Consider the following 19,329-nt stretch of genomic DNA (forward strand, 5'->3'; position numbering starts at 1 on the left):
ACTAGCTAAAGGAAAAGCCTGCCACTGATAATCCTAGAAAATGGTTATCTCTCTTGAGGTGAAGGACTCGCATGTGTTTTAAAGACACTTTAAAACACCTTAAAATCAGCTCATGCTTTGTTGAGGAAGCACAACTGCACACTGAACACTTTAATTTTAAGACATTTTATCAGTGGGAAAAAAAAATCCATATTAAGAAACACTCATTTTAACCCTTTAAAGACATTTTAACAGATGGGGTCAAGTTTGTTACAGCAAGTTCATACTGACCCCATGTGTGCTTCAGCAAGTTTTTGTGTGGTTTTGGAGAATGACTGAACAGCCTCCTCCCACCCCCGCATCCCTGCGGACTGGACTGACCGTGACATTTGCTGCCCTCCTCCTGAGCATCACACTTTGACAGCGGGAGGGTTAAGGAAGTCACACGTGACACAGCTATTCATACTCCTGTTGTTAATACTTCAGTGTTGTCCAATGAAAAACTTAATTTACTGTCCAACGTATTTTTCCAGCTGTTTAAAGAAATCCTAAATATGTCCATAAGCCAACCCCTCCATTAATATGTTAATCACACAAAAGATTGAGACGTACAGAAATTATTACTGTACTTCCCGTACAAAAAGTACTTTTTTCATAGCTGGTCCTGTGACTTTTAGTCAAGTCTCTTCCGTCTCTATTTTGTTGGCGGAGTCGTTCCTGACTACCCTGATATAGAGCAAGGGCATCTGTGTGTCAGAAACTGTCAGCAGACTTCCAAGCCAAAGACGGTTTGTGTGAGTTTGAAGAGCAACTGAACACAACATGTCAGTGGATCACATCATTAATAAAGACAAGGTGCCCCTTACACTTGACAGTTTCTAAATAAATGCGACTTATTTTTTTCCCCCACTTCATTATGCATTTTTTGATGGACGCGACTTATACTGTGGAGCAGCTTCCAGTTCGGAAAATATGGTGCTCTTTGAACAATGTCTCAATCACTCACAGTTGTGGGTCCTGTCTCAAGCACTTTGCTTTTCAGTTCACCTGACATGTTTCTATAGAAGTTTGATCTGAGAACTGAGATGCCCATGTGAGAGAGTTTACTTTGGTTCTAGTAAAGCATTTCCATGTTGATTTTCCCTTATACTTTGCATCACTGTCCTGCTGAAAGACAAATGGTAACATTTTCTGTTTTATGCAAGAGGCATAAGATTTGTATTTAACATGCTCTGGCATTTTGAAGAGTTTTTGTTGCTTTGACACTTTAAAGCTTATGGCTAAAAGAGCTCAATCTTAGCCTAATCTCACCGAAGCATTACTAAACTCACAGCAGAGAATAGCAAACTCTGCATACTAAAGCTTGTGATGATTTTACATAAAACAGTTTTTGCTTGTTTGCAGGAAATGGCATCTAATGGTTGCATTGGAGTCTTGGTGACCCCAATATGCCACTCTTTGGTGCAGATCATAACAGTGAGCTTTGGATTTTGTTTTTTTGTTTTTTTTTGCCACTATTACTGTGCATGAGGCCATGATGAGTCCAGAAAGGCCAGTAGCTCAAATAAATGGTTATATTTACATCCCAGGTAATCAGGAAATCGTTTATAAGTAAGTCAAAGCTACAAGATGTTCCGGTTAAGAGCATCTTGTAAAAGCTAAGATTAAAAAAAAATGTGAGCCAGATTTATCTAATAAAATTGTTTGGAGTATTAAATTGTGTGGCCCTAGCAATTTTGTTTAAAATCACTTATTTTTTAAAGTAGGATTTTTCTTTTAAACAAAATAAATGTAGAGAAGTTGAAAGTTGGATTTCTCTAATCTGTTTAGGGTGAAATGATACCATGTCATTTATTTCTTAATTTATCTGAAGGCTTAAATACCAGCTAACTTTGTTGCTATCATATGGGCATGTTTATTAAAATCAGAGCCCATCAATGAGTTAAACAAAACAATCAATGAGAAATGGAGAACAGAGAAAAGTAATAAAAATAACCAGGCTTCCTGAAACTGAAGTGTGACAGGAACCAGCAGGCCATTTCTCTGCTGCTCACAACAAAGGGAACACTTTTCTACCATGTCAGGCAGCTAATTTCAGTATTTAAGTGGAAAATTGTGTTGCATTGTTGTAATTTAATGGCTGTTTGCTTTTGCATCAGTTTTATCAGAAGCGGAAACTCACATGCTCATAATTGATAATTATGTGTAGACAAAAGGTCAAAATACTTGAAAATAATGACACATCTTTTTTTTCTTTAAGATAAACAACAGCAAGGTAAATTAATTCAGATTAATTCATTTCATTATAAAGTGAATGAAATAACGTAACATTTTAATATTTGGAGAAATCCGCCTTTGTTTCAGCAGAGACAACAGATGGTAATAATGCACGAGTAAGATCAATGTTGATTAGGAAATAACAGAAAAGATTCTACGTGGCAACATAAGCATGTCAAAATATTTTCAGCTCTTTAAGGCAAATAATTATTTCATCTGAATTACTCTAATTACCACCCTTACACTAAGACATTGAACGTCAAAATATATTCTGAATAAGTGAATAATTGCTATGCAACATCCTTCTATGGATCTAAAACAATTATTAAAAACACACACTGTAGTCGGTCCTATTTAGCATCAACTTATAATTTCAGCACACTTTAAGTCTCTGAATATTTTATCAAATTTTCTCAGATGAGCATGAACGAGATCGTGTTATGTCGGTGTGTACAATCCTTTTACTCGGATCTAACCGTTTGTTTTCACCGCATGGAGAAAGTAGGAATCTTTTACCCTCTAAATAGATTTCTTGGCAGGTCTTTGCTACATCTGATAAAGCATTAAAGGCATTCAGAGGGAGGTCAGTTCTCTCGGGTGAAGTTAATAAGCACCGACTGCCACTAAAACGAATTTGGGCAAATAAGACAGGCCAGCAATGGAGCACATCTGCATTGCACAAGCTTGTGTTCAGCAGACAAGCACAGTGACAAAGCATTCCCTTTAAACACAGCAGATAAAAGACTAATTTGGTTCAATTTTGCCAGAAGGATGCTTATCTCAGAATTCAAATAAGGTCAAAAGAGAAAAGTGCCACAGCCAGTGATAAGATCACAGTAGAAAAGCAAAACAAACCCCGTAACCTCTGTGAAAGCGAGTTACGCTTTGGATCCTTACAGATGTGCTTATGCCTTTTATTGCCATTTACCTCCACTGAGGACATGACTCGCCACAATAAATCCAAATAAACCACTGATGAATGAGGTGAAAAAGGAAACGCAGAAGTTTTGCTTATCAGAAAAAAAACAACAGCCAAATTTGTCTAGCACATCAACCCTGATAAGAAAACCGGACCTCAATGGAAACAATAAACAGACCCCATAAATCATCCCAGATTAAATGTTAGCATACGCTTCTCCTGCGTAATCTCCTCCGCCGCCAGTGATTGTTGCTCTCAGGATCTATCATGCTTATGGCAAGAGGGAGTTTAGAGAAGAACAGGGAAAACTACTTTGAATCACCTTCAGGTTGCATATCAACGCTCAATCAGCTAAAGTGTAAGATACAGTTCCACAAACATTAAGTCTAAAAGTTGAGAATTCATCAAACTACTTGATAAATGATGTCTGGAAAAGGACAAAAGTGCAAGAACATATAAACTAAATGTCTCAGGTCTTATAGATGTTCTTTTCATGTCCTCGCAGCAATGAGGCGCAGCACAGAAACTGCTAAATGAGACAGTAATGAAAAAAAGCGTTTCCATCAGCTTACTGCTTCACCTGTCTTCAGATGAAGAAAAGAAATGAAAGATTGCAGTAAGCGAACTGTCTATCACTTATGAACCGCAGCCCATCAGAGCAGGATTCCTCTCTGAAGACAAACGTGGATCGCAACACTTTCCTAGCACACTTCCTCATTTCAGATCAGTCTCTGAAGATGACAGCTGCCTGAGTTATTGGGAAAGGAAAATATAAAGTGGAGAGGGTAACTGGAGTTTAACCAGCACATCAAGCAACCAGACAAAGTCCTTTTATTCTTTTAAACATTCTCTTTCTGGATCAAGCCATAAAATTTCCAAATGATGTAAGAAAGTCCATGGAGATTTATGAGTGAAATGCTTGTGTAATACCTGACACTATTTATCAAACAAAGAAGTACACAAATTCAACATTATTCAGTTTCATTTTTGCACAGAAAAACAAACAACTGATGCACAATTACATAAAACAGAGTAGAGGTATGAACAAACATTTCGACTGCTAACGGCATTTATGTTAACCATAAAAATTTTTAAAAGCGTTAAAATTTTAAGCTAATTCAATAATAACTCCTGCTTGCTGACATAATATTCTATGCATGTTGTATCTATTTATAAATAGATTAGTGAGGCGTTTTTTTCTTTGTCAAAGCAACATTGAACTTGGCCTCTTCTTGAGTCTTCTTGGTCTATTAAATGGAGAAAAAAGTAATATACAAAACTAAAATAAAGACACAGCAATATAAAAAGTAGAGGTGTGCCGATCGATCGGCCACCGATCATAATCGGCCGATTTCCGTGAAAAAGTGCATGATCGGTGATCGCCGATCAAGGTCTCTTGTTGCCGATCACACAAACCGATCACATGCTTCTCATTTCGCAGCCTGCCTGTACAGCTGGTCTCCTCTTTCATTCACACTGCGCAAACACACAGCAACAAATCCTAAGTGATGTGGAACTATAACGCACTCAGTGAATGGGGAAGTTTGCGTGGTGCGGCATAAAATTGAAGCACGTCAAAATGCATCAACACAACGAAGCTAATATGGCATAAAAACAATGCCATACTTGACGGAGTTTGGCTACATCGAGGCTCACTGCAGTAAAAAAGACATACGGAGGATCAGATAGCAGGTAAAGCAGCGCACAGCTACAAACACTCACCCGGATTAGCATGAGGGTCAGAAAGCTAAACAAATAACCCGCAAAATTATTTAAGTCTTTGAGGTGCGATGTAAGACGCTGGTTCAGCTCTCGCTGTTGAACCGCCGCTACGCGCTACAGGTAGTAATATTTCACAGACGGAGCGCCGCTTCTGCTCCACCTGGTAGTGACTCTCACACCAAACCTCTGTTTAAAGCTGCAGCATCTAACTTAAAAAAATACATTTTACATACGTATTAAAACTTTCACTGTCCTAACATGAGACAGATAATCTCTAATAAAATAATCGATCTCCTCCCTGCTTTGCATAATTACTCCGTTCAGTCAGAAACAGTCACTCAGAACTAGCAGTAATCAGCTAGCCGCCATGCTATCAGGAAGTTTTCATTCAGTAACTCAGGATTGTTTATTGTAATGGATCCTATATTTGCCTTTGAATGCTAAGTTTTATACTTGAATGTTTTTGGCAATGTTGAGAGGTTTTATTTTGGCACTTTGCATTATTTAACCTCTTCAGAGCCTTCATATGTTATCAGTCTGTTAAAGATAGTATTACCGATAGCAGTACAATTTGCACAATGCCTGTTTTGTTTAGTTTTCTTCTTGGAAAAGTTATTAAAAACAAGTTTTTGTCTAAATTAAGGTGAATTCATGGTTCCTTTTTCCACATAATGTAACCAGTAGTGTTTATGATAAAAAATATATATAAATATTTATGTGATCGGTATCGGTGATCGGCCCTCATGGGTGATCGTATCGGTATTGGCAGGAAAAAACCAGATCGGCACATCTCTAATAAAAAGCAGGTCAGACCCATTGTGATGGTTGATTTGTGAGCCCCCAATGAAATTCTGTTTAGGGTCTCATTTCTCCAGCTCTGGCTGATTCAGAAGAATCAGCTGAAAGACCCACAGCTTTCCTGATTGGTCAGCCATGACATGCCTGCATTAGATCCTCAAAATCTGAGTTTCTCAAGTTTAAGTGCAGGAGCTTTTTTAATGTTCAAGTCATGTGCCAGATTGTTTCATAAGGCTATTGATAATATAATACAAATATGGACCAATCAGCGTTCTCCTTACTGGTTTATGTCAGTTTTATCTCCATTAGTGTTCAGTTGTTTCCCTTCTTACATTTCCTTCAGTCTGCCAGCAACAGCTGTTACTTTTCACCTGATTGCCTCACCTGTCGTCCATGTCATTATCCGCCTCTCCTTCTGTGTATATATAGTCCTCTAGTTTCATTGTTCCCCACTGGCTCATTCAGTGATATGTCTCGTTTCTCCCCTGTGCTATTCCATTACTGTTCTCGAGATCTGTAAGTTTATATATTACTATCATTAAAGATGCATTCTATTAACATACTAAGTTCCTGTCTGTGTTTTTGTCCAATTTCTGACCCACAGTACCCAACAATGCCGTACTCTGAGTGTATCCTCATAACCTTTTTAACAAGCTCAATCTACAAATTCAAAGTTTCCTAACTCTGGTCAATTGATGGGCACATTTTAGCTAATAAGACCAATTAATGCTACTTTAAGAGAAATAAGTGAACTATCTATTGTGATGCAAGCAGACACTCACTTCAGAACCAAAACAAAAACATTGAGAGGGTTATTTATTTTGGCATTATAAAGCACACACATTCAATAAATCCCACATCTTGTAGTCACTACTCCACAAGCTATTATTGGCTAAGTTATTCTAACATCACTAAAGTTAAAACCGTAAGTTAAAGCTTCTGCTGCATGTGGGAAAAAATAGAATGTCACAGCATAACATCCCCTGAAGCAACAATAGCATGGTTTACACATGAGTGTGAACAAACTTTGGCCTTTGGCAAGAAAAAAATGTCACTTACAATTGCAAAACCATAATAGGCATTGTTGCAGGGAAAGTACATCCATTTTTATGCTCCTTTACTAAAACTCTGGTGAGTTTCTAAGTTTAGACATTCTGAATCTCAATGATATGATGATATTAAGTGCTAAATATTTACAGCCAGCCTTCAAAAACTATCTTTCTAATTAACCTTGCAAATGTGTTATTCAAACTCTTCACATGGGTCCCGTTGAGGCTTTAGTGCTTTCACACTGTTTGCACTTCACATATGTCTTTAAAAGTAAAGCAGTGAAGTGCATCTTATGAAACGTTCAGTCCTGTGGTGTCTTTAAAGAACGTAAGTAACTTTTGACATGTCCCTGTTTTGCACACTGAGAGTGTGTTTGTCTGACCTTAACCCAAATTTATCAAATAAAAATTTACCCAATTGTTCAGAATTTATGTTGGATCGCTGTCAATCTGAGCCACTTCGAGCATTCAGCATGCTGAGATGAATGAAACATTATTAGTCCAGTTGGACAACGTATCAAATGACATTATTATTGTGTGAGTAGTGCAACATTTAAGGAGGACTTACATAAATTCTATAGTTGCATATGTGTGTTCAGCATGTCTATGAAAATCTGCAGCATTCAGATTTTTAGAAAAGCATTGCTGGAGCATTATTTTCCTATCTTTGTATGCCACTGAAATGCAAAGCAGATGTGAAACAGTGTTATTGGGCATAAAGTATCTGGTAAAGTTTGATATCATTGACATTTTTCAGTACATTTGATTGTAATTCCATCTACTGAATGCAATTATGGAAAAAAATAAACCCATTAATTGCTCCAGTGGCACAACGAAAATGGGAAAATGGACCATATTTTAAAAACCTCTGAAAAACAAAGTGTTGACTAACGCATCGGTGATGTAGATGGAACTGTGGGGTCAAAATTAACTTTCTGAAATTAATAACAAGAACAGAGAGAACTGTCTTTGCGACTTCTTCCAATATAAAACATGTTTAGCTAATCCTGCTTTTTGCACTTTCCATTTTTTACATCCCACAGTATTTTTCACACATCATTATGGTTGCCAAAACATGATCGACTAGCATTCCCATTTGTTTTAGCTAGATAGGATAGTGGATGAGTCATTAAGTCCGCTGTCTCTGAAATAAAAATAGAGAAATAACTTTTGCAAGTATTTTTGCGGTAAATTATGTGAGCCTACTGGTTCTTTGTGAAAATACAACCTAATTAGCCCACTTCGGTTTTTATGTGAACAAGTCCAATAAGTATAATTTCAAAGCTCGATCGTTAATCACAGGGAAAACAGCTAAACACATGCAGCTGCAGAGAGAGGGGGAGAGAAAAAAAAAAGCTAAGGCACAAGTAGCGCACAGATGCAAGGCACCAAAGAGCAGGAAGACTAGAGAGTAAACTCTGTGCTAGACAGTTCCTCACAGCTGCTGCCTGCTAGAACTGACAGCCACACTGACACAGCCAGTGTGGTCGTCTATTAACCGAGAAATGAGATTGAGAGCAATTTTCTCTTGTTTTGAGATATGCATATATTACAGACAAACCAAACACTAACCAATATATTAGGCTGCCACTCCACATGTGATGAATGATGATCACTGCATGCAAGAGAGTGAACCAGTCCCACCTGTAAGCCTTTGGCCATTTGTTTAGTAATTGCAAAATGGTATAATGCGATAGGCCCTCTATGAGCTCTGTTTTGGACGACCCTGTGAGCTGGTTTATGCGTTTGACCTGCCACAGCTGTATCATGAGGAGGATTATTAGGAAGTGGCTGTTGTGGTTTGTACAAAGGTGCTGATTAGCATTTTCCTATGTGCTGTGTGAGACACACTAATCCTCTGTGTAGTCTCTCAATTTAAAAACTGTTGCTATATGCAGACAAAATTCAAGTGACCCAATTTATCTAACATTTATCAAATGTTCTCCATCTCAATTCAAAACTTTACGTAAACATGCTGAATTGTTAGTTTATAGCTCTCCATGTGTTTGGAGGTGGCTAGCAAAAACAAGGAGCACACAATAAATGTCAAATAAAGAGGATATGTAAAATTTAATTTGTATTTTGCTTTGATAGAGGTATTTTGAGATTTGATCACAAAGGAAATCAACAAAAACAAACTAATAAAATGCTTGGAATGAAGCTGATTAAGTTAAAACTAGCAACTTTAGTCCTGTCTTTACATAGCTAAAGAGTTTTGTTAATTAATGTGATATCTTCGTCTGAATTTTATTTTTGACAAATCAGTGAGTTTGTGTTGCTAAAAGCAGTGAGTATATGATACTGCGTTTATATTTTTTTTAAGCGACCCCAGGTGAAAAAAAAGTATACTATAGTATGCTTCAAACATACCTAAATTTGTGAAATTACACTTTAAGTATACTAATTATTAGAGGTGTGCCGATCGATCGGCCACCGATCATAATCGGCCGATTTCCGTGAAAAAGTACATGATCGGTGATCGCCGATCAAGGTCTCTTGTTGCCAATCACACAGACCGATCACCTGCATCTCATTTCACAGCCTGCCTGTGCAGCTGGTCTCCTCTTTCGTTCACACTGCACAAACGCGCAGCAACAAATCCTAAGCGATGTGGAACTATAACGCACTGAGTGAATGGGGAAGTTTGCGTGTTGCGGCGTAAAATTGAAGCACGTCAAAATGCATCAACACAACAAAGCTAATAGCCTGACATAAAAACAATGCCATGCATGACAGAGTTTGGCTACATCGAGGCTCACTGCAGTAAAAAAGACATATGGAGGATCAGATAGCAGGTAAAGCAGCGCACAGCTACAAACACTCACCCGGATTAGCATGAGGGTCAGAAAGCTAAACAAATAACCCGCAAAATTATTTAAGTCTTTGAGCTGCGATGTAAGACGCTGGTTCTGTTCTCGCTGTTGAACCGCCGCTACGCGCTACAGGTAGTAATATTTCACAGACGGAGAGCCGCTTTTGCTCCACCTGGTAGTGACTCTCACACCAAACCTCTGTTTAAAGCTGCAGCATCTAACTTAAAAAAAATACATTTTACATACGTATTAAAACTTTCGCTGTCCTAACATGAGACAGATAAGATAAGATCTATCTCCTCCCTGTTCTGCATAATTACTCCGCTCAGTCAGAAACAGCCACTCAGAACTAGCAGTAATCAGCTAGCCGCCATGCTATCAGGAAGTTTTCATTCAGTAACTCAGGATTGTTTATTGTAATGGATCCTGTATTTGCCTTTGAATGTTAAGTTTTATACTTGAATGTTTTTGGCAATGTTGAGAGGTTTTATTTTGGCTGTTTGCATTATTTAGCCTCTTCAGAGCCTTCATATGTTATCAGTATGTTAAAGATAGTATTACCAATAGCAGTACAATTTGCACAATGCCTGTTTTGTTTTTTTCTTGGAAAAAGTTATTAAAAACAAGTTTTTGTCTAAATTAAGGTGAATTCATGGTTCCTTTTTCCACATAATGTAACCGGTAGTGTTTATAATAAAAATAATAATAATTATGTGATCGGTATCAGTGATCGGTATCGGTGATCGGCCCTCATCGGTGATCGGTATCGGTAGGAAAAAACCTGATCGGCACATCTCTACTAATTATTAAGTGTACTACCTATAAGTATATCTGAAGTATACTAAAAATACACTTGTACCAATTTCGAAACTAGTACTTTAAACACACTTAAACATAATTGTACCAAAATACACTTTTAATATCCATCCATCCATCCATTTTCTTGCACCCTTGTCCCTTAGTGGTGTCGGGAGGGTTGCTGGTGCCCATCTCCAGCTAACGTCTCGGGCGAGGGGCGGGGTTCACCCTGGACAGGTCGCCAGTCTGTCGCAGGGCAACACAGAGACACACAGGACCACTTTTAATATATTAAATTAAAGTATACTTTCAGTGAACAAAATATGAATGAATATGTATGAATTTTTAAGTGACTTAATAATCTTTTACTATTTATTAAAATTGCATACAATAAAAAAATGATAATCATGATGTCATTTTTTAGAAAGTATCCAATCAATTTTCAGATGTGTGATGTAAAACCTTATAATCAACGGCATTAGCTCCAGTTCACACTCCAGACCAGATGGTGGCGGTATTGCACACTTTCATTTATTTAAAAAACGTCACAAACAGAAGAAAAAACTTGAACAGAGGGAAGATAACAGACGCTGTTCAAATTCGCCACTTTTACTCGCATAATATTGCCTTAAAAGTAGAGAGGGCCTTGACAATAGTTACTAATTTTGGTAAATTCAAGCTAGTGACGTCCTACTCCGAGTTAGACGACAACACAACGGGACAACAACCGATGGAAATGAAATGTGTGTCCGAAAGGAGCCCGGAGGGACGAAGGCTGCTAAGTGTTGCTAGCTGGTGGTAAGTTTGCTTATTAATTATCGTCATTTAATTATAAACAGTGAAGTAAAGATATATAACTTACATTGGTTTCATAAATAATTATTTTATCCATTTTATTGTGACTTGTATGATTATTACAATAGGAATCATTCAGCTTCATGTTATAACTGCATGGAGGCTGTTTGTTGCACTTATACTTTAATTCATAAACTAACCTGGTTTTAATTAAGCTCCATAAGACAAAGAGACTTTGATATTGTGAGGTGGTTGTTCTAACTCATTCATCAATGATTTTATCTTCAACATATGTTTGCAGTCTAACTAAGCAAATGAAGATGAAAAAGGAAGTCAGAGAAGTCGGGTGTTAAAAAACCTAAAGACTTTCCGTCTCAGAAGAGGCTCTGACTCCACCAGATCACCAACCAGCTCTGAGGATGAACCTCCACATTGTCTTCATGGTGTAAGTTTGTTTTTTCAATGAGGAGCTAGCTACATTTTCAACAACAAAAACTGGTGTGTTACCAACTCCAAGTGCTTAATAAACATGATTTGATTTAAAGATAACTGGAATAAATTTTTCTCCTTGTTAAACATTTCTCTTTCATTTTTTTTTATTTGTTGTTGACTTTCAGGGCCCTGTGATGAACTGGTGACCTGTCCAGGGTGAACCCTGCCTCTCATCTGATGGCTGCTGGAGATGGGCACCACCAGCCCCCCTCACCACCCTGCAAGGATCAGCGTGTTCAGATCATGGATGGAAAGATTTTAAGGTAGTTTGTTTGTCTCCCTAAGTCCACACTTAAAACAGCTTCATAGTTAATGCCAACATCAACTGACTCTATGACATTGCTGACTATTTTTTTTCTACTTTTAACATAAACAGGCAAAGAAGACACCCAGAAATGTTTTTCCACCCCAGGCATCTGGTCCCAATCATCATCAGTTCTTATGATGTCACATATATGGTGAGTCCACAACGTCTTAAAATTGTAAGTATTATTTTTTTTATTTGCCATTTTTCTGTTCTCTTTAAATACAAATGCTTTCTCTGTTTAATTGTTCTATTGTTCTTTTTTGTAGGTTTCTGTAAGTTGCAGTGAACGGGGATGTTCTGTCGTTGATTCTCACTTTCATGTTTTATTGTCACACTTACATTTTCATGTTCATGTGTTCACTTTTAACCTGAAAACTTATAATTTATGTAAAGTTCATAATGTTGTGAGTAAAATTGGACAATTTTAAAATGTTGGTAATAAAACAAAATATTTGAATTACCTTGGGCATCTTGTGTAATTAATCTTTCCATGTAATTTTAGCCTAAAACAATGTAAGTACTGTAGTGTAGTTATGCATGTCTTTTACAAAATAGGAAAGTAGGAATAAAGACGAATTAAGAGTAATTAAAATTGTAGTTTATTATTAATAGCAGGAAATAAAAAATAAAAATTAAGTGTAATTTAAATACTAATATATTAATAGTATATTTAAAATATATTTGAGGTATATTAAATAAATATTTTTAATATAATTCTATGACAGAATTATTACACTCAAAATATAATAATTATATCAAAATATAGTAATAAAGCTCTGGAATATATTTAAAAAGTATACTTTAAGTACACTTGAAGTTGTTCCCAAAAAGTACGTATAGTATACTAAAATATACTATTAGCTGTAATTTAATACTATTTAAATACTACTAAAGTGTACTAAGCACAAATTTAGTTGTTCCAAAATAGTACAGTTTAAGTACATCGATAAAAGTATACTAAAGTATACTTTTTTTTCACCTGGGACTTCCCATACAAATGTGTAATTATTGGTGTTTGTGAGGTAAGCCACAACGGCTGGAATGTGACATGTTTATAATAAAAAGTTTGCTAAACATTTAATCCTTACAACATCACAGAAAAAAAGTCACAGAAAACAAAGCTAAAACTTAGTGGTGCAAAATGGTGTATGGTCATGTCAATTAAACACCATTTTGTTCCCAGCAGTTGTTTTCAAGCTGTCTGTTTTGTATCTTCAGATCTACTTGCTTGCCAAAGAAACATTCATACCCACTTTAACAATTAATATTTTTCTGTAATGTACTCACTCTGCTGTAAGGACATGAGGTTCTATGATTATAGTTATTAATATCATCCAGCAGGAGGCTGTTTAGAGGAATGCAACGATTAAGCTACATGGGTTTAAAACACAAAAGGGAGTCAATAAAAAAACAATATGACAGTTTGAAACTTGGGAATGAAACTGACCCAGAGCCTGCAAGACATTTGTTGATGTGGTGTGTAGTTTAATTTTCCACACATAATTAATCTACACACCATGTAGTTTCCATTTTTTCCAAAGTGGAAAATGGAGATAAACATTACATTGTCAGTAGAGTAACTTGACTACTTGTTGGATCATGCTGCAAATTTTTAAGGCCACAAGTAAGCTCCTTAGCTCAACGTCACAAAGTGGACCTAGTGAGGGATAACTCAATAAAATGCCACTCTCAGAAAGACAATGCTTTCTCATATGTTTCCCTCACTGCAAACCCCGGACACCGCCTGAAATCTCCACTGACAAAATAGACAGCTGTTGACTGGGAACATGGCACAGAGGAGGATAAAATCCAGCGCGGAAACTCATCCTGGCGCACCCGCATCATCACAGTGACAGCACTGAGAGGAAGAAGGAGAAAGAGGACGTGAACGTTAATGCTTCATTCATCAGAGCTCCACACCCTGCCTCTGCTGCAGCATGAAAACATAACTGTAATGAAAATCCTATCGATCGGAGTCGCTTCCTTTCAGACAAATTGCCCTGTTTTCTCAGCCTTTCAGTGTTTAGAAGGCAAATGTAAGGAGCAAAGATGAAAGCTCTCGGGACATCATCGTCAGCGCTCCATCATGACAGGCAGACCTCGGATCAGTTTTAGCTACAGATAAAAGCCTCTAGGATTGGTTTTTTCTTCCTTTTTTCAGGCACTCAACACTTTTTATAATCTAACAAATGACTGTATTCAGTGAGAAAACAGGTAGGTCAAACTAGAAGTGTATCAAAAAAAAATGTTTTGTTCCCGCTCTTACTGCTCAGCTTTGAAATCATAAACTGAAAGGTGAAGAAAAAATTACTTTCGGTCCAGATCTACTGGGATAATTGTGAAGGCAGAGGTAGGAAGATTATCACTGCTTTGATTTCACCAACATTCCTGCAAAGATGTCCTTGAGATGCAAGTATATGGAAGCTGCTTCCCACTGGCCCTGTGTGTTCAACCTTCTGCAGAAACGCAAACATGAACGTCCCAAAGGACAAAGCAAAAATAAGCAAATTCCAAAGATGTACTGCTCATGTCAGTGAACTGGTTAGTTAGCCCTCTGGTGTCTTATATCGTAGCTCTCAGAAGCATCAAGACGGAAATTTTTAGAAATTTTCTGGCTCCATGGCTCCTGCTAGAAGTCGCAGGGGAAAGAGAAGACAAAGAAAACCATTTTCGTGTACTATCACAAAGCCTGTTATGTGGTCCCAAAGGAGGCTTTCTCAGAGCTAACATGCATGAAGAAATAAGACAGAGTGTGGATAACCATCTTACCCATGAGGAGTCCTCCTGCATTCCTAAATTAAAGATAGGGAGATAGTGCAGTGGTAATCTCTGCATGGGATCTCCATACGCCAGTGAAGTAAAGGGACTTGAGGGAAATAGATCATCCTCGCATCTTTGGGGTCAAGGGTTTATTTAATGAAGTCGTATCAGTGATTTCTGCAGCTTCTATTATCATCAGGTGCTGTTTCTATTCAGAGGATGGTGTTGAAGTTCAATATTAGCTTTCCTTCAACAAAGACTTCTTTGATTATTTCTCTTCTATTGTCACAACAAAATATTAAGGTTTTTTGTTTTTTTTGCAACTTTTAAATTTTAAGTTTAATTCAATTTATGTAATAATAATAAAAACATCCTGGATATCTTGAAAAAGAAAAAGAAAATCATCTGTTACAATTTTTTTAATAATTATTAGAAATGCCAAAAAATGTCGTTGAAGATTATGTTTTAGGTATTTAACTCAGAAATGTTATTGTGTAAACAAGTAAAGAAAAAAATGAAAGTCATAATATTTAGAAAACAAACCTAAAGAACTTTAATGCATTCACAAAGGCTGGTGCATTGCGTCAAGGCCCATATAAAAATAGCTTCTAATAAGAAGCACAGTTTGTTTAAGTAAAGAACCTGTTTACTCTGTGAAACAAAAGGCAGTATAATTCATAAAGAATATTTCTAAACAACACAAAATAACTCAACATGTGTAACTGTTAAGGAATTGTTCCTGTACCTCGTAATTTCAAGTTTTAACACAATTATGGCTGCCACTGAGAGACAAACTTAAATGCAACACTGCAGTTAGATGGCTGGATTAAAGGTTTGGGCCTTAAAATGGCTAACAGAGCAGATGTGACAGTCAGTATTTGGTCTATTAGAAATTGAAAAAACAAAACTAAAAAGTGCTTGAAGCTGTGTTGTATTGTATATCAATCATTAAAGAGATTTAAAAAGCAAAATTGTTGACTTCCAGTATGAATGAAGACTTTGTTAACAAAGCATGAGCTGATTTCTAAACCCACTAACATCCCTACAGCTGAGGTAGGAAAAAAAATCTCACAAATTTCATTGTCTACCACTGTGCCACCAACTGTTCATGGAGAACAACAATATGAGTGGGTGGAGACCCTGAACAGTGCTGTTTCTACAAGCATATCAGGACTGAACTAACAAATACAGACGCACGTTTGCTGTAATTGGGAGAACATTTGAATATGTATGGACATATGCAATGCTTAAATACTAACTAACACAGAGTCCCAAGAGCATGTATGTGTGAGAAGATGATGAGAAACAAATTGCACATTCTCATTCTGGTGCCTTGTTCCAAGTAATCCAGAGAAATAAAGTCATCAGTAAATTAAAAGGCCAGAATATGATGATGAAACATTGCAGGAGGCTTTGACAGCAATTACCTGACATGCAGGGAAATTAAATGGGATATTATTTCAAAAATAAATATGTCAGACTGTGCAGCTTTCCTGATGAAACTGACACAAATGCTAGCATACAGGCAACCTAAGGAACAGGAAGAGTGACAGACAATACTGCGTACTCCAAGAAACACTCTGATGTCCTTTTTTTAAATTTCGGGTTATTAACTAACTTTCTTGAACAGTAATTCTAACAAGGCCATTAGCTGAAAACAGAGCTGCTCCATATCATGTCAGTTTGAAGGGCATGTATTCCCAGGCTGTTGTTTTGACTCCAAATGTCATGAAGACAGAAATTTACTGTGACAATGCTGATGCCAAGTGTTGTCCTCCCACAATGTACCGCAGAAACATGCTCATCAACATTCTCACTTTTACACAAATCTTAAAGGCTACTGTGCGGTATGTTCAAAAATAGATCTGTGCTTTCAAACTGGACCTACACCAGAGATCCTGTTTGGTTTTATCAATCAGCTCTGCAGAGGAACAGTGACTCTGCACCTGAGGCGGTAAAATCCCCAATCCGAGTATTTGCTGCAGAGATTGACAGCTTCAGCACTGGAATGTTGTAACTCACTTATTTCCCTGTAGTTTGGGGCTATGTATGTCATTTTACATTACAAAAAAAAAGTCAATTAGATGAATTGGGCCAACAAGTTTCTTTTTCAAACCAGTTGCTCTGAATCAGACAAACATGAGTGGACACATTTGATATCGTATACCAAAAAGTACTCCTTATTGCTGTTTTTCACCAACACAAGTATGAAAATTATATTTTATTTGGTCAAACAAATCTCCCAATGACTAATCCAGTATCACTAAGGTTGAATAAATAATACTATTAGTGGTAATTAAATCAACTGCTATTTTGCACTGATTATTAAAAGGATAATACAAATTTGCATATGATATAATTTCACTCAGTGGAAAGCAATTAATTGAAAAGATATTCAACTTCTATTTCCCCAAAGCCATGGGAAAATTACAAATAATTTTTTTAGAACATTTCATTTCATTGTTAATCTGCATATGGCTTTGTTTGGATAACATGTTCACCTTTTGAATTTACCCTCATAAATAAAACATACATTTTCGTCCCCATTACAGCTTGATTTAGTTACCAGCCTCGAACCTTGGGGATTACAGTTACGTCTGCTCGAATTTGTTACCGCGGGTTTCTCTGTCTCTTTCTTTTGTAAGCACATGTTATCTGGCCAGCATGTGGGAGAAACTGACGTGTAAGCATCAAACCCAACGCCCCATAATTGTTCCTTGGTTCATATCTGTCAGGACACTTCAACAAGTCCTCAGCCACTGTAACAAACCACATTCAGCAGCATTAATGGGGTCGCTTTATTCCTTCTTCCATATCTCGTACAACCAGCCTTTGTTCCTCAAAGCACAATCTGGAGATGCCATTAGTGGGGAGGAAGACAGTGATGTTCAGTGACAGTCAACGACTCCTCTGGTCAAGAAAGTGCCCCAGAGTCATCGGCGTGTCACACACACTCCTCCGCTCTGACTGAACACAGCCCCTGCTCCCCAAGTTCACCTTTGTTCTCGCCATCAGAAAAGAAGGGAGCTAATTGTATGACAGGGTCACAGCAGGCAGGACCCACAACAGCCTGGGTTGTGCTATTGCACGACACTGCCAGACAATCTTGTCAAAAACATTGTAGGGGAGTCAAAAAAATAAAAAAAAGGAGAAAAATTAGGCGAGTGGGGGAGGTTCTGGTTTTGCTGCAAGTGGCAGTTTTTGTCTTTGTGCTCTGTTCATGACTATTGTCATCACATTTAGGGCTGAGCTCAAAAACATGGTGAAATTCTGCAAGGGGCTGGGTAAGATGATAAGAGAGAAGCTACATGGCCTGTTTGGAGCTGATAACTCAGACTCAGCATAAATCAAACACCTTCTGGCGGTTCAAATAATTTGTACAGTGGGGCATCATATGCTAAGAAAGGACAGAGGAATTTACTGTAAAAAAGTATCATGCCTCAGTGCCCAGAAATGAAATACTGCACACTTGTCAAATTATATCTTCCAAGTGAAATGCTTGTGCTGTAAAGTCTCCAGCATTGCTGTATACAACACAGCACTTTTGCACCATAAACTGCCAAATCCCCTCTGACAGATTTCAGCTAATTTAATTTAATCTAAACCTAGGGATGTGACTATACATGCAGCTCATAAAATTTTTCTTTTTTTTAAACTGAGAATCCAAATGTCACAAACTGGGATTGAAGGACTTTATTCCAGGTTTGAGTTTGGATTGTCTAATTCTAAGCAGGTTCTAACACCAAAATGATTTGAAAATGTTATTTTCTTATGATTGTATGAATAAAATGTGGCACTCTTCTAGGTATACTGACTAGATCACAGACACACACTGATAGGTAACTTGGGGTTAAGTGCAAATTCCAGGGTCAAATCAATATGTGACAGGAGCAAGCTGAAATTAAATCAAACTTTCCAATTACCAGATTACCACTCTACCCAATATCCACAGTCGCCCTGGAACTCACTTAGTGAAAATTAATCAGTTTTAGGTTTGCATACTTTAAACATCTTGAATAACATGCTAGCAATGATTCCAGAGAAAGTGTGAAACAGCTATTTTTATTTAGCACCGATACGAAGATCTGCAGCAGATGCTATCTTGAGGACTGTTAGCAGATAAGCAGGTAACCAGAGTTTGAGTCTCCAACTCCAGTCCTGGAGACCCACTTTCCTGCACCTTTTAAACGCATCCCTGTTCCAACACACTTGAATCAAATTAAGGGCTTCTTACCAGACCTTTGCCAAACTTGATGACATGCTGAAGAGGTAATTCAATACTTAGATTCAGGTGTGCTGGAGCAGGAATATACTGAAATGCTGCGAGGCAGTAGAGTTCTCAAGTTGGAGCTACGTGACTTTGTTATTTCTTCCTGAGACAGATTTTACTTCAATCTGAAACGCTGTGACATTCTAATATTGTTAGATCACATATCACAAGATCTCATTACTCCCCTGTCTGAAACTATTAATAACAGTAGCTCTCTCTTGACTATTTGCTGTAAAACTGTTAAAATAGTTCTTTGTAAATTTAAGTTAGTTGTTAAGTCATGGAGTCATTCCATACGTCAATGTTTAAAAAAGTTACTTTCAAGCCTGTACAGTTTTGGGATTTTTAAG

At 37.3% G+C, this 19,329-nt stretch overlaps 1 protein-coding gene and 1 long non-coding RNA gene across 6 annotated transcripts in view; one reads left to right on the forward strand and one right to left on the reverse strand.

Annotated features, from left to right (window-relative positions):
- Window positions 1-19,329, reverse strand: part of unc5a (unc-5 netrin receptor A) — a 178,266-nt gene that overhangs the window by 142,360 nt on the left and 16,577 nt on the right. The gene's annotated exons all lie outside the window — the stretch shown is intronic.
- On the forward strand, window positions 10,771-12,409 carry LOC145553147 (uncharacterized). Of its 2 annotated transcripts, XR_014089393.1 has the most exons (5): window positions 10,771-11,153; window positions 11,452-11,595; window positions 11,768-11,905; window positions 12,019-12,124; window positions 12,216-12,409. It is a non-coding gene; the product is annotated as an uncharacterized LOC145553147 (long non-coding RNA). The 2 variants fall into 2 exon arrangements; XR_014089392.1 differs by having other exon boundaries at window positions 10,775-11,153; window positions 12,019-12,409.

The sequence above is a fragment of the Poecilia reticulata genome, chromosome 10 (genome assembly GCF_904066995.2).
Source record: "Poecilia reticulata chromosome 10, P_reticulata-male-v2, whole genome shotgun sequence".
Classification (NCBI taxonomy): Eukaryota; Metazoa; Chordata; class Actinopteri; order Cyprinodontiformes; family Poeciliidae; genus Poecilia; species Poecilia reticulata.